A 13,939-nucleotide genomic window follows, 5' to 3' on the forward strand; every position below is an offset into this window, starting at 1 on the left:
ATGGTTCAAGTGCACAGCAAATAAGTGCATAACACATACACCTTATGTAGAGCACAGAGACGCTCGTTGCTGCTGGTTGGCACAGTGGGCTCCACAGTGCATATTGCACATAATTGCAGCCTGACAGCAGTCCCTGACAGACAACAGACCATCCCACCTAGGACAGCACAGCCCAGACCAAGCTCCCCAGCATGGCCTGACCCAGGGCTGGGGGAGCCCAGCTGCCAGTGCATCCTGTGTCTCATGGGCTGGGCCCTGCATGTCCTGCATGCCCGGCCCTTGGCTGCTCCCTGCTTGGACCCACCACCTCCCAGTTCCAGGTACAAGGATGCAAACATAAAGAAAACTGCTAAAACTTAGACTTGTTAGCCCTCCCTAGTTTTTTGTGCACCCATGTGTTTGGAAAGTTTTGTCTGCTATTCATAAAATCGTAATTGCAGTATACATCAAGCAGTTTTTCCAAAGAATTAACCATTCACCCTTCTGTATGATAACAATATCACATATAGATGGCAGATTAGGACACCTGCTTATGCGTTTCTTCAGCTTTGTAGTCTTCCACTGTATGTGTGCCAATATGGTAACTTACCCTCTCAACATTTTTAGCCAACTCATGCCACGCAGAAAAGAGAATGTGAAATGTCCACTGAAGAGCTGGAAACTGAATACAGGCAGCAAACAACAGCGATGGCAAATTTGTCTTTTTGTTTATAACTTGTAGTATACTGTTGTTTTCAAATACACATTTCAGCACTGAATGTATTAACATTTGCTTAAGCAGGAGTCAAGAACGAAAGTCATTAGTACCCTCTACTGGTCTACTTTATAGTAGCAGGCAATCTGTCCGTCCTTGTCTTAGTGGCTTCTGTACAACTCATCTTCTTAATAGAATCTATGGCTAATTAAGAGAGATGATTATTCCTGAATAATTAGAAAAAAGGGAGATGGAATTATAAAAAGAAATTAAAAGTTGGGTACAGTCTGATAGGTGGATTATTCAGAGCAAAGCTCAGCTTGGATTCTGTTACAAAGTCACACCCATCCAGCTGGATGTACCATGAGAAAAGCTGCCACAGTCTCTCTGCTGCTTTACAGGAATAATGTTCCAGGAGTTTTAAAACCCCTTGCTTTCAAGCTTTTAATAATGTGCTTAAACATGATGATCATCATGATTTTTCCATTAACAGCATATTAGCTTTTCTTGCTTTCTGTAAAAACCAGTCTTGAGCACATAGAGATAAGGATATCAATGCAAAAGATAGAGAAGTCCAGAAAGCAGAGCCTCTAAAGTCACTGCTTGTATTGTAAAAACTATCTGCTTCCCACTCCCAGCCAGCCAACCCACACCAAGCTGCCTGGGGGAACACATTGTCCAGCTCAATCCCTGCTTCAAGGCCCTAAACTAAACAGTGGTGGCCTTTATTCTGTGAGCCATGGTACTATATCAAAGTACAGAGATACATCTCTGAATCAGAACGCCACAGTGGGAAATGGAGGACTGAAGAGAGAGGTGCTAAAAGCTAGTGGGGAAGATACACTGAGCATTTTGTGCTGTATTTTCACAGTCTGGAACATAAACAATCTCTATTCTCTCCATCACTGACAACAGAGGAAAAGAATTTTCCAACTAACTAAATTATTTCTGGATGGTTTAACATATCTGTGATGATAATCAAAAGGAAAGATTATGTAACAGCCATCGTTCTGTAACAAGAAATCATAACCTGTTATGATCTACTGAGCTCCTTTGAAATCTCCTGCTTGAGCCTTTTGCTAAGATGTTATTTACTCCTGGGGACCAGCAAGCCAGATCAACAAAAGATTAGGTAATTGAGAAAGAATACAGAAAACTTTAAAACTCCAAACATCCTTCAGCCTTCACAGGTAGTTAGAGTAATTTCCTTCTGTAAGTGCTTAGAAAGAGATGTACAGAGAGGTGAATGAGAATGATATCGTTTATTTAATATCTTAGCAAAAAGCTAATGTGCAGTACCTGCTGACAAAGTTTAGAGTAACACCACAGGAAATACCAATCTGAAACAACATTTTTAGCTGGTCAAGATCCTTCAATTTCTATAGTAACGCAGCAAAATTTTTCAAGTTTGTTAGAGCAAAAGGCTCTAGGAGACAAGAACCACAGTACAGTCCAAGTAAGAGGAGGTGCCTTCTGTCTTTCTAGTCTGTGTATTTTATTTCAGAAACAAACCTTAAGCCTGAGTTGATCTCAAATGTATTTTTGCTTTATACTATTTGTGTTAATGACAAAAGTACCTAAAGATTCCAAAGATGATCAGCACACATGATTCTAGATACTGGGTAAGCACATTTAACTTAAGGCAAGCTGACAAGGCTTAATAATTCATGATGAGTTCATATTTTAATACAAAAATAGTATCCGTGTCCACTGTTCCAGAAATATCAGAGGATGCTTTTAGCAAAACTGTGAACTACGCCCTAATCTTGTCCTAAACTGCTCCCTTAGTCAAGAGCTACTGTCCCTCCTCAAATGGAGTTGTATTATCTGAGTACTGGCAGGGTAGACAGATATGAAGATGAAATTCTAGATAGGATGTGTGTTTGTCTATTCAGACATCAAACCCCAATCTAAGGAGATATGAACTGAAAAGCTTTACTTAAAAAAATTCCTAGAAAAAGAGATCTGAATGTAAACTGAATAAGGAAAATTTACTTTCTTTGTAATATAGAACACATCTTTCATTAACTTATCCTGACTTAAGACTCTTTCTGAATAAAATTCACATCTTCATATTTACTTTGCTCCTGTGAGTCTGCAGAAGAAAACTGCAGAACTGCATCTCACATCATTTTAAAGTCCCTTAAAACATCAATAAAATAAATTATTTTCTGAATGTCAAGAACTATAGTGACAGCTTCATCACCTCAGAAGCTGTGGTCACTACTTAAGAATGCAAAGTTCTGGCTGTTTTTCACAAGTATTAAAGGAACTATCTTCTTAGGGATTTTTCACTAGTGCCCATAGCTTCCTTTATCATCTGCTATGCGTGTGATTAAGTGCCTTGCTGGATGGTAAATTACAGAAAGTGAAAAAATGAGAGAAAACAGAGATATAAACATGAATGGAAACAGATTTTTAGCTTGTAGCATGAATTACAGAAAGTAATTTTAAGGTGAGAAATACTATTCCCATTTTAAAGAATCTCAGTTTAAAGAAATTTCAGTTGTTTTTTTTTTTTCCAACCTGAGAGACATCTCTCATCTTCAGGAAAATCTTCCAATCGTAACAACTTAAAAATGGAATTAGAAGCATGCAAACCAAAATACTCTTCAGCAAGAGAGCTCCACCATTTGCAAGCCTTGCTATACCCATTGAAGCACATCTACATTGAGTAAAATTTCAGCATGCCAAAACAAGAGGGTATGCATGATACCATCTACAATCTAATGTCATTGCTCCAACAGGCATCTTAACTCATGATGAACACCAGTAGATGTCCCTGCAAAGTGCTAATTTTGATACAAAGGTGGCTTTAGGGTGTGAATCTGAATTAAATTTTCTACAAAAGGCTGTGATTGACAAGACTTTTTGGAAGGAAGTGCTCTCTGCCACAATCCAATAGGTCAGAGCATGAATCTGATCCAACACTTGGCCTGATTTGAATCAAGAGCTTGTATAAATTTTCCACACCTCTGGACAATGCCTGAATTCCTTGGTAACATGGACTTCCTTTTTTCTCTATTTCCCTATTTTTCCACCTGAGGCTATTTTGCTTCACACAGCTAAAGAGAATTTCCTAGGAAAATTGGTAGGAAGAAGTAGAAGAGATAATACAGTTGTTAGAGCACTCATTGAGCCAGTCTAACCCCCAGCTCTATAAAATATTCATAGAAAATTAAATCATTTCATAGAAGGAAAAACACAAGCCCGGAGTATCTAATAAAAATGTGGTGTATTAGATCTCTTCTCCAGATCAGAAACTAAAGGCACTTTAGAATCTAGCCCATTAAATGCTCTAACCACTAGTTTAAACAAAATAACTTTTGTATTTTGTTTTTTCTCATTAGACAGGATTGACCCCAGCTTTAGGATAGGGTTTACTGCTGAGTAGCATTAGATGTTTCCTTCTGTTTTGGGCTTAACTAGCTAATTAGCTGTGTAGAACAGGAATCACACTTTCATTCCTCTCCTTGGCATTCTGTACTCATTAGGAAAGACAGGCCTTTTCTTATATTGCTGGATCCACTGAAGCTCTGCTTTGGATTCAAACTTGCCAATCTCTGCTAGAGAAGGCACTTACTGTTCCAACTAAGCCTAATGGTAGAAAAGACACACACAGGCAGCTGGAATAGTCGGCTATACTGAAGACTTGTCCAGGGACTGGGAATTGTGTCTAAATAACATGTAAAGACTTAATGATCTTAACATCAGTGTCATAACACTTTAAACAAATTTTAATTCCTGAGCAGCTGGAAAATATTTGTATGTCAAATATGCTTCAGTACAATATTTAAGAAGTTGATATGAGATCAAGTCAAGGAAGAATAAATATCACAGCAGACAAAATTTTTTGTAGTTCTACCTAAATCAAGAAGTCGCATTCTACATTGCTGAAATAGTTGTAATTAGACTTTAATCCAAATTTTAAAAAGATGATAATTTAATTTATATTGCTGTTCATATGCAAAATATTGTGCAACATCGATGATTACAAACCCTTTATGATGAGGTGCATATTTGGAATCAGGCTTTTAAGCAAAATCCTGCAGAGAGGTACATTTCAGTTTATATCATAATGAATTTAAGGTAGAAATGAACAAATTCCATGTGAGGCTATCTTCCAAATTGCTTTGTTAAAACTGTAGATTGTGGATTTAGTTATACACCTTCTTGCACACCAGAGTAGGAATTTCACACTCAAGGGCTTTCCCATTTTTGGTCATGATAGGAGTTTAGATTGATCTTGCCTAGAAAAACAGATTTAGAAAGTGTGTGCAAACCGTTTGGTGACAAACTGTATTCTGTTTGAGAAACAAATCAAGGGTTATATACATCAGTGATCCCACTTCACATACCATTTTGAGAGAGCAAACCACCCTATAGACCCAATAAAAAGGATCCACACTGCATTACATACCTTTGAGATATGTGAATATTCTGACTCAAGCTGTTTCTCCTGTGTGCAAAAGGCAAATTTTTTGTGAGAGAAGGACTGGGGACTGTATCATTGCAAGAGAATTTGTCTGCTGGCTGTGGGGATAACAGACCAGGCCTGAGGAGCTGAACTCTGAGGTTCAGGAGCAATGACAGAGAAGGGTGCTTGGCAAGAGGAAATATTTGAGGCGGAAAATGAGAACATGAAGAATCATGCAAACAGTTTAAATGGCTCTGTTCAAATAAGAAGCAGTGCAGCACAAGTTCAGCTTTTAAGCCACTACTTTTGCGTAACGTGAAGAATTCTGACAGCAGCTCACTGACACCCTGCCAGCACCAGCTGGGCATAAAAGCAGGAAGAAAATGAGTGATTGCACAGCTGCAATCATACTGAAACATGGAGTGCAGCCTCTACGGCTGCCTGGCAGCAAAGTTGCACAAAGACAGGTAAAATTCTGAAAAACTGGTAATTTAGGACCTGAGTCTTCAGTAGCTGGCTAGGAAATTAAGAGTTGAAAATAAATAAATACAATGAAAAGTAAAATCTCATAGAACACATTTAATCTGTGTTTTAGGTATTGGAGATAAGGCTGGGAAAACCAGCTAATTGAGCTGTATAAAATGCACGTTTCAACTTTGCATGTTGGAGGAACTGGTTGGATGTACTGACTTTGGAAAGAGTAATTGCATTCCACGAGGCCCCACAGACACAGTCTAGCTGCATGCACCAGCATTCATTCCTCTCTAAGCATTACTAAATCCAGGGAATTATATTTGCATGCTCAGTAAAGGGCTGAACATGTTCCATAAAGAGCATATTGAAGATCTCAGATAGAATGAGTTTTAGTGCAGGTCGCATTACCTACATTGCTTGCAGAGTACAAGTGGCAGTGACAGGTAGGGTACAAAGAAATTGACTTGGTATCCAGGATAAACACCACATCTTTTTACTTGCAAATTGAAAGTGTTAGATATGGAAATTAGGAATAAACAAGAAATTCCAGCTGTGTCTTTTAGGAGTAGATTTGTTCTTCGGTTTGTTTTTTTTTTTTTTTTTCAATATTTTCTTCTCTCATATATCTAGCCTGTCTTAAATCCACAAAAATATCTGCATAAGAAAAATCTCCAATAGGAGGTCTTGCTTTGCACCTGATTATTTTTTCTCATGTCTGTAATTTTCATATCACTTTGAGGCATCTTGGCAAGTAAAAGTGAGAACAGCAAAACTTTCTACATTCTATGTAGCATTTAAAATAGAAAGGTTTGGAGTCTTTCTCTGACTAGTTTTCATCTTTCTCTTCTGTTCTGCCTAACAGAGGTGTTCTGCCTAGGTTTTACTTAGTCACATTAATTCAGAATCCATTCTCTCTGTATAGGAGACTTTCACACTTCTGATCACATGTTTTTTTTTCTCTAGGTCAACAAGCAGAGTTGGAAGGTCAATGTCATCCTTGGCATATACAGTCACTGCACCAGCACATCTGTCAGTGTTGACACCAGCACTTGGATGGGCTTAGCTAACGGTCTGCAAGACCTTTTTGATAAATCATCCCAAGAAAAAGTTGCCATCTTGTCAAGACAATTAATTGCAATATTTAATAAACCAAGACTTGGTTTTCATGAAATGGAGAAAAGCTAAGCAGTTAATCCTCACTCATGGAGATATTCTATGCCCCCTTTCACTACTGTGAGAAACTCAAGACAAAAAGTTTTCCATTAATAGGGTAATGTAAGCATAATGGAATGGGTCGCCAAACATTTTTTTTCCTTTCTCATACACTAAATTACAATTTTCCTTTCTCATACACTCAATTACAGTCATCAGACTTGTGAGATCCATGCATGTAAACCTTAACAAGTTGAGCAGGGCCAAGTGTAGGGTCCTACACCAGAGTCGGGGCAATTCCCAACACAAACACAGGCTGGATGGAGAAGGGATGGAGAACAGCCCTGTGAGAAGGGCTTGGGGTGCAGGTGGGTGAGAGGCTGGACATGAGCCAGCCATGGGCCCTCCCAGCCCAGAGAGCCAAACGTGTCCTGGGCTGCATCCAGAGCAGCGTGGGCAGCAGGGCAGGGAGGGGATTCTGCCCCTCTGCTCTGCTCTGCTCTGGGGAGAGCCCACCTGGAACCTGCAGCCAGCTCTGGGCTCCCAGCACAGGGAGGACATGGAACTGTTGGAGTGAGTCCAGAGGAGCCACCAAGGGGGAGCACCTCTCCCATGAAGGGCTGCTGGGACAGAGAGGGGGTCATTCAGCCTGGAGAAAAGAAGACTCCAGGGGTACCTCAGAGCAGCCTTTCAGTATCTAGAAGGTACCTATAGGAGATGGATGCTTTACAAGGGCATGGAGCAATACAACAAAGCATAATGGCCTCAAAGTGAAAGAGATTAAATTTAGATTAGTCATTAGAAAGAAAGTCTTTACTGTGAGGGTGGTGAAGCACTAGCACAGGTTGTGCATGGAAGCTGTCTCCTGCTCATGGCAGGAGGATTGAACTAGATGGTCTTTAAGGCCCCTTCCAACCCAAAATATTCTATGATTTTATTGTCAGGGACTGAAACAAGGGACAGAGTCAATCTTATATTTTGTCTTCTTTTAAACACCCAGACTTCTAACTATAAAAAGACAATACTGCTAGCAGCAGTGTGGTCGGGAGCAACAAGACCTTGTCAGGCATCCAGCACCCACCCAGTCTCCAGAGGATGATAGAAGGCCATTAACTTGGCAGCTCTGCACTCTCCTGCCCACCCTCTGGCAGCCATTTCCTCCATGACAGTACTAAACCCAGTTGCTGTCATAATGACAAACTGGTCTTTACTCCCTTTCCGTGTCAGCTAACAAATCACAGAATGAAACTTAGGTAGCTGAAATCTCCAAACCCAAAGAGTAATTATCATATTTTTCACAGAATGAGCTGTCAGAGCATTACCAACCCAGATGCTACTAGATTCCAAATTGCTTAGTATATAATCTAAACTATATTGTTTCTGGAATATCTGCAATACATTCTGCAGTACCTGTATTACATATGACAGCACAGCATTCCTCGTGGACTGTAGAACTCCAGGTTTGCTGAGGTGTAAATTTTGTACACATGGTAAGTTCTTTGCCAAAACATAAACATGGTCAAATGAGGAGCTGTTTGGGAATGGTTTTGCTGTTTTTTCTTGAGGAAATACAAATGGACGTTGCAGACCAAAATACCTCTTAGATGCAAGATGGATTAAGTAATCAAAGCAGTAGTTCCTTGGTCCAGAAAAGGCAGCTGGTCAGAGCATCTACCTGGACTTGGCAAGACAGGGTATGAATTCCTGGCCTTGGTCAAGAAGAGCAGGGCAACACCTGGGTTTCTCATATGCCACATTAGTCCTCTCTTTCAGACATCTTTTCTTCCATTTTTCTGCAGAAAAAGATATCTTGGAAGTCCAAGGCTTTATTTCAGTGTAAGTTTTCTATAATCCCAGATTTCAAGATTTTATGGAGTAAAAAAAATCTCTACTGTCTGGGTTTTGTAGAAGATTGTATACTTTCCCTGGGGTAGTATGAAAGTATTTCAGTCTTAGGGCAGAAAAATGGTTTGGAATGTTTTGTAGGATCAGTTTATTGTTTTATACTGGCTAGAAAACTCCCAGATTTATTGGTCTGAATTGCTTTCACACTGATGAGTCAGTCTTTTCAATGCTTCACCTCGAGACTGGTGTTTAGAGAAGAATTTGTAGTTCCTTTCAAGGCGGCAAGTGTCCCAAGGAATGACAGTTGAGAGTTCGCTGGAAATAAAATAATTTTAATTATTCAAAATAATTCCACTCAGTTTCAACCACTCCAGATTTTCAAACTTGTTCTATACACACGTTTTTATATGCAGAAAGTAAATACATTATTTGTATGTGCATAACTTTGGCTCAGAGTACAAACCCCAGGGATTGCATGCAGCTCTGAATACACAGGTTACAAAAAAATTTAATTTCTAAGCTTTTAAGGCTGTATTAACTCCATATAAGTTTTTTCTGCACTTCTGCCTCTCCAGATGTGGAAGCAGAGGAAACAGTCTAGGAGGAGTTTTGATGTCACCTGTCAGTATCAGGTGATTTGAGCTGCAGCCACAAACTTCACTCCACAGGTAAAAATCAGAGGACCTCTGTTTGTGGGTTTTGGGCCCAAGAAAAAATGGGTTTAGCCTAGACAGTGCCAATATATTCTGCAGTATACATTTCTGCTAAGGTTCAGCACAGCACAAGAAATAAAACCCAAGCAAGATAACATGTAGGATGAACACAGTGAGATGTCAGAGATGCAACTGTCAGCTGCTTAATGAGATTGTTCCATGTACAGTGATATGAAGGAATAAAACTCTATCTGAGCAAAACAGGTGGACTCAGTGCATACCAAATACCTGGCTGCATAATCAGTTATCTTGATAGTCAAATGGCCAGAAGGAGTCAAATCCCAAAATGAAATATGAGTAGAACATTTCCAACACTAATGTTCAAGCATTGAATAATGGAAACTGAGAATTGTTTTGAAACTCACTGTGCCTGAAGACTGAAGATCACAGATTCATTCACAAATCATGGAAGAATGGCAGGCTATATCTGCAGCTGTCCTGCAGATATCAACAGGTCTATCTCAATCTCAGTGAAGAAAATTGTTCAAATATTTCAGTTCCCCCAAGAATACTGGTATTTTTTGCTGTATAATGTGATAAAGGGTTCATTTCTCACACACGGAATGGACCATTTTTACAAATTCCATACCAAACAAATTTCCAGGAAAACATTTCCCTGATAACAATTCATCTGCTAATTCTGAACTGTGAGATTTGAATTCAAACATTTTTCTGCTCTGTCCTGCAGTGAAATAAACAGACCTTTCTAACTTTTTCTTTTAAAACATCCCACATTCCAGCATCTAGAGCAATCATGGGGCCTCTAAAATATTCCCATTGAAGTTTGGTCATCTTTGTTGGTTTCAGCTACAGTAAAGTTAATTTTCTGCAGAGCGGCCAGTGTGGGGCTGTTTTGGATTTGTGTTGAGCACAGGGTTGATGACACAGAGAGGATTTTGCTATTGCTGAGCAGCACTTACTCAGAGCCGAGGCCTTGTCTGCTTTTCACACTGCCATGCTGGCAAGGACATTGGGGGCGCAAGGGAGGCTGAGGGGAGACACAGCCAGGACAGGTGACCCCAACTGACCAAGGGGATATTCCAGACCATATGGATCATGCTCAGGATGTGAAGTGGGGGAAGAAGGAGGAAGGGAGGGACATTTGGTGTGATGGTGTCTGTCTTCCCAAGTAACCATTACATGTGATGGGGCCCTGCTCTGCTGGAGATGGCTGAATAGCTCCCAGCCCATGGGAAGCAGGGAGTTAATTCCATGGTTTGCTTTGGTTGTGTGCAGAGCTTCTGCTTCCCCTATTTAGGTGTCTTTATCTCAACCCATGGGTTTTCTGCCCTTTACCCCTCTGGTTCTCTCCCCAGCCTTGTTGGTGGGGGAGTTAGTGAGTGGCAGCATGGGCCTGGGTTGCTGGCTGGGGTTAAACCATGGCAACTTCAAATCCTCACATGTACTCTCTATCCTGGAGTGAGCTCCATTTAATATTTTCTTGTTAGAAGCACTTCACTTGCTACAGATCGTTATTGAATTGAGATGAGATTTGAACTTGAGTGCTGTATAAGAAGTACTGTTACCTCTTTTTTTGTAATTTTAATACAAGACTACATCCAATGGACTTTCTGAAAGTTCAGCCACACCTGCTAAAGCCCCATTAAAATGCATTTTGTCAAAAATACTCATAACCAATTCACTCTTTCATTAAGGGGTGCCTCACAAAGGTGTCTAAGAAGCATGATGGGAGCCAGACTTGACATGGAGAGACAATACCAGAGGAAAAAAGGACTGAGATATTCAGCAAGGTATTCTCTGATTCCTTTAAAGCAATTCCATCTTTTCTATTTTCCACTTAAAATATGGGGTCAAAAATGTGGAGACTTTTTTTCTCTTCAGTGCCTTGCAGACATACTTAGGTATTGCTGATTGCTTCTTCTTCAGGAGCTAAAGAAATATGGGAGAGTCCTCTGGGAATGAGTCTCTCTATTCCCTTATGAAAGACAACTATTTGAAACTTTTCACTTAGGGAGAAACTTATATAAGGTATTTCATGGTGATTTTGAAAAGTCATGCTAAGAAATAACAATCCATGCGGTGTTAGAGATCCATCACCCTAGAAAAGAAGGAAAAAGGGATTCCTGCAGGTCTTTTCCTGATTAGGGTCAAAACCTTAGAAACAAATTAATTATCTAAATCTCTTGCACACACTGCTGAAGTGCAGATTATTTCCTTAGAAATAGTCCATGCTCATTCCCTCAGGTCTTCTTCAAACTCTAAATTTAGAATCTTTTGCAACTATAATGCCACCTTTAAATAAAACTGGAAATTCTAAAATGAAAATTTGAGAGCCAGGAGAGGGAGCATTAGCAGATGTTGAACAGCTCAAAAGCAACATAAAGAACAAATGTGTGATTATACTGGAATTTACACCAAAATATTCCCAAAACAAAAGAAATATAAAATTCAAGGGACTATGAACGGTGCCATAAAGGGCCAGTAACAGTTCTTAATTCTTTAGAGATTAGTGTAATTTTTTTTTTTCCAATAAAACTCTGAAGTCCAGTTGACCAGTATTTTTGTCAGAAAACATACACAGAAAGATAATGTATGGGAAATATTATCCTTTTTTTTTTTTCCTCAGGATTCACATTCCTGCACTTAAATTTTTTTTTCCAGTTCTTTTAAGGCTATTTCAAGGCTGATTCTAGAAAGACTGTTTTGGCTGAAACACACCCATTTCCATAACCTATGGAAGACTCTGACTGTAAAAAGAAAAGAGACTGAAGTAAGAAAGAGATTTCATTCTTGACTGCACAAGTAAGAAAATGGGGCAAAGAGCTCTGTGCGGATGAACAAGGGACCCAGTCACTACTCAAGCATAAAGCAGGAAATGGACATGGGATGGAAGCACTCAGGCCACTTGGAATGAATATAGAGAATTTGCAAAGTGGAAAGCAGATGAGGAATGCAGAATTTAATGTCGCCAAGGACGTCAAAGACAACAAGAACAGCTTCTTCAAACACATCAGCAACAAAAGGAAAACAAAAGATAATGTGGGCTCAGTCCAAAATGGAAGGTGAACCACAGTAACAGAGGGCACAGGAAAGGCAAAGATACTGAATGCCTTCTTTGCATCAGTCTTCACTGACACGACCAGAGATCAGGAATCTCTGACAGGGGAGATGGCAGGGGAGGGTGGGAGGGAGGAACCCACCATGGGCTCTAAAGGGATGCATCCCCAAGTGCTGAGAGGCTGGTGAACACCGTAGCAAGGCCATGCACAATCACCTTTGAAAGGTCACGGCAACCACAAGAGGTGCCTGGGGACTGGAAGACAGCAAATGGCACCCCAGTCTTCAAAAATGGAAGAAGGAGCCACAGGAACTACCAGCCAGTCAGCCTCACTTCAGTCCCTGGAAAGGAGGCAGAGCATCTCATTCTGGAGGCCATCTCTGGCCACATGCATGACAAGAAGGTGATCGGGAGCAGTCAGCATAGATTCACCAAAGGTAAATCATGCTTGACCAGCCTGATTGCTTCTAAATGAAACAATTACCTATGTGGAGGGCTGTGGATATTCTCTACCTTGACTCCAGCAAGACTTTCAACACTGTCTCCCACAGCATCCTCAGAGGTACACTCAGGAAGTGTTGGCTGGATGAGTGGACAGTGAGGTGGATGGAGGATCACAGAGAGCTGTAACTAGTGGCACAGGATCTAGTTAGGGGTCTGTTATAAGTGGTGTCCCACAAGATGCCACAGTAGGCCCAGAATTGTTTACTTATTCATCAGTGACTTGGATGAAGTGATGCAGTAACATCTCAGCAAGTTCCCTAATGTCTCTGAGCTGGGAGCAGTGGCTGATAATCCAGAGGGATGTGCAGCTCTTCAGAGGGACCTTGACAGGCCAGAGAGCCAGGCAGAGAAGAGTTATCTGAAATTCAACAAAGATAAATGCAGGGTCCTGCACTGGGGAGGAACAACCCCAGGCACCAGCACAGGCTGGGGGTGACCTGCTGGGAAGCAGCTCTGTGGAGAAGGAGCTGGGGATCCTGGTGGACAACAAGCTATCCATGAGCCAGCAGTGTGCCCTGAGGGCCAAGAAGGCCAATGGCATCCTGGAGGGCATCAGGATGATCTTTGCCAGCAGGTCAAGAGAGGCGATTCTGGCCCTCTGCTGTGCCCTGGTGAGGCACATCTGGAGTGCTGTGTGCAGTTCTGGGCTCCTCAGTACAAGAGAGACATGGAGGTCCTGGAGGGGGTCCAGTGCAAGGCTAGGAGGATAAATTATTGGACTAGGGAGCATCTCTCTTATGAGGAAAGACTGAGGCAGCTGGGCCTGTTCAGCCTTGAGAAGAGATGACTGAGAGGGGAGCTGATCAGTGTCTGTGAGTATCTGAAGGGAGGGTGTGAAGAGGATGGAGCTGCGTTCTGCTCCATGGTGCTGAGCAATAGGATGAGAGGCAATGGGCACAATGGGCAATGGTCCACAGGAAGTTCCACCTGGAAACAAGGAAGAGTGTTGCTGTGCATGTTACCAAGTACAGGTTGTCCAGGGAGGATGTGGAGTCTCCCTCACTGCAGATACTCAAGAACAGTCTGGACATAATTCTTTTCCATGTGTTCTAGGATGGCCCTGCTTCAGCCAGGGAGATTGGACCGGATGGCCAACTGTGGTGCCTCTCAGCATGTCTCAT

The sequence above is a fragment of the Zonotrichia leucophrys genome, chromosome Z (genome assembly GCF_028769735.1).
Source record: "Zonotrichia leucophrys gambelii isolate GWCS_2022_RI chromosome Z, RI_Zleu_2.0, whole genome shotgun sequence".
NCBI classification, from domain to species: domain Eukaryota; kingdom Metazoa; phylum Chordata; class Aves; order Passeriformes; family Passerellidae; genus Zonotrichia; species Zonotrichia leucophrys.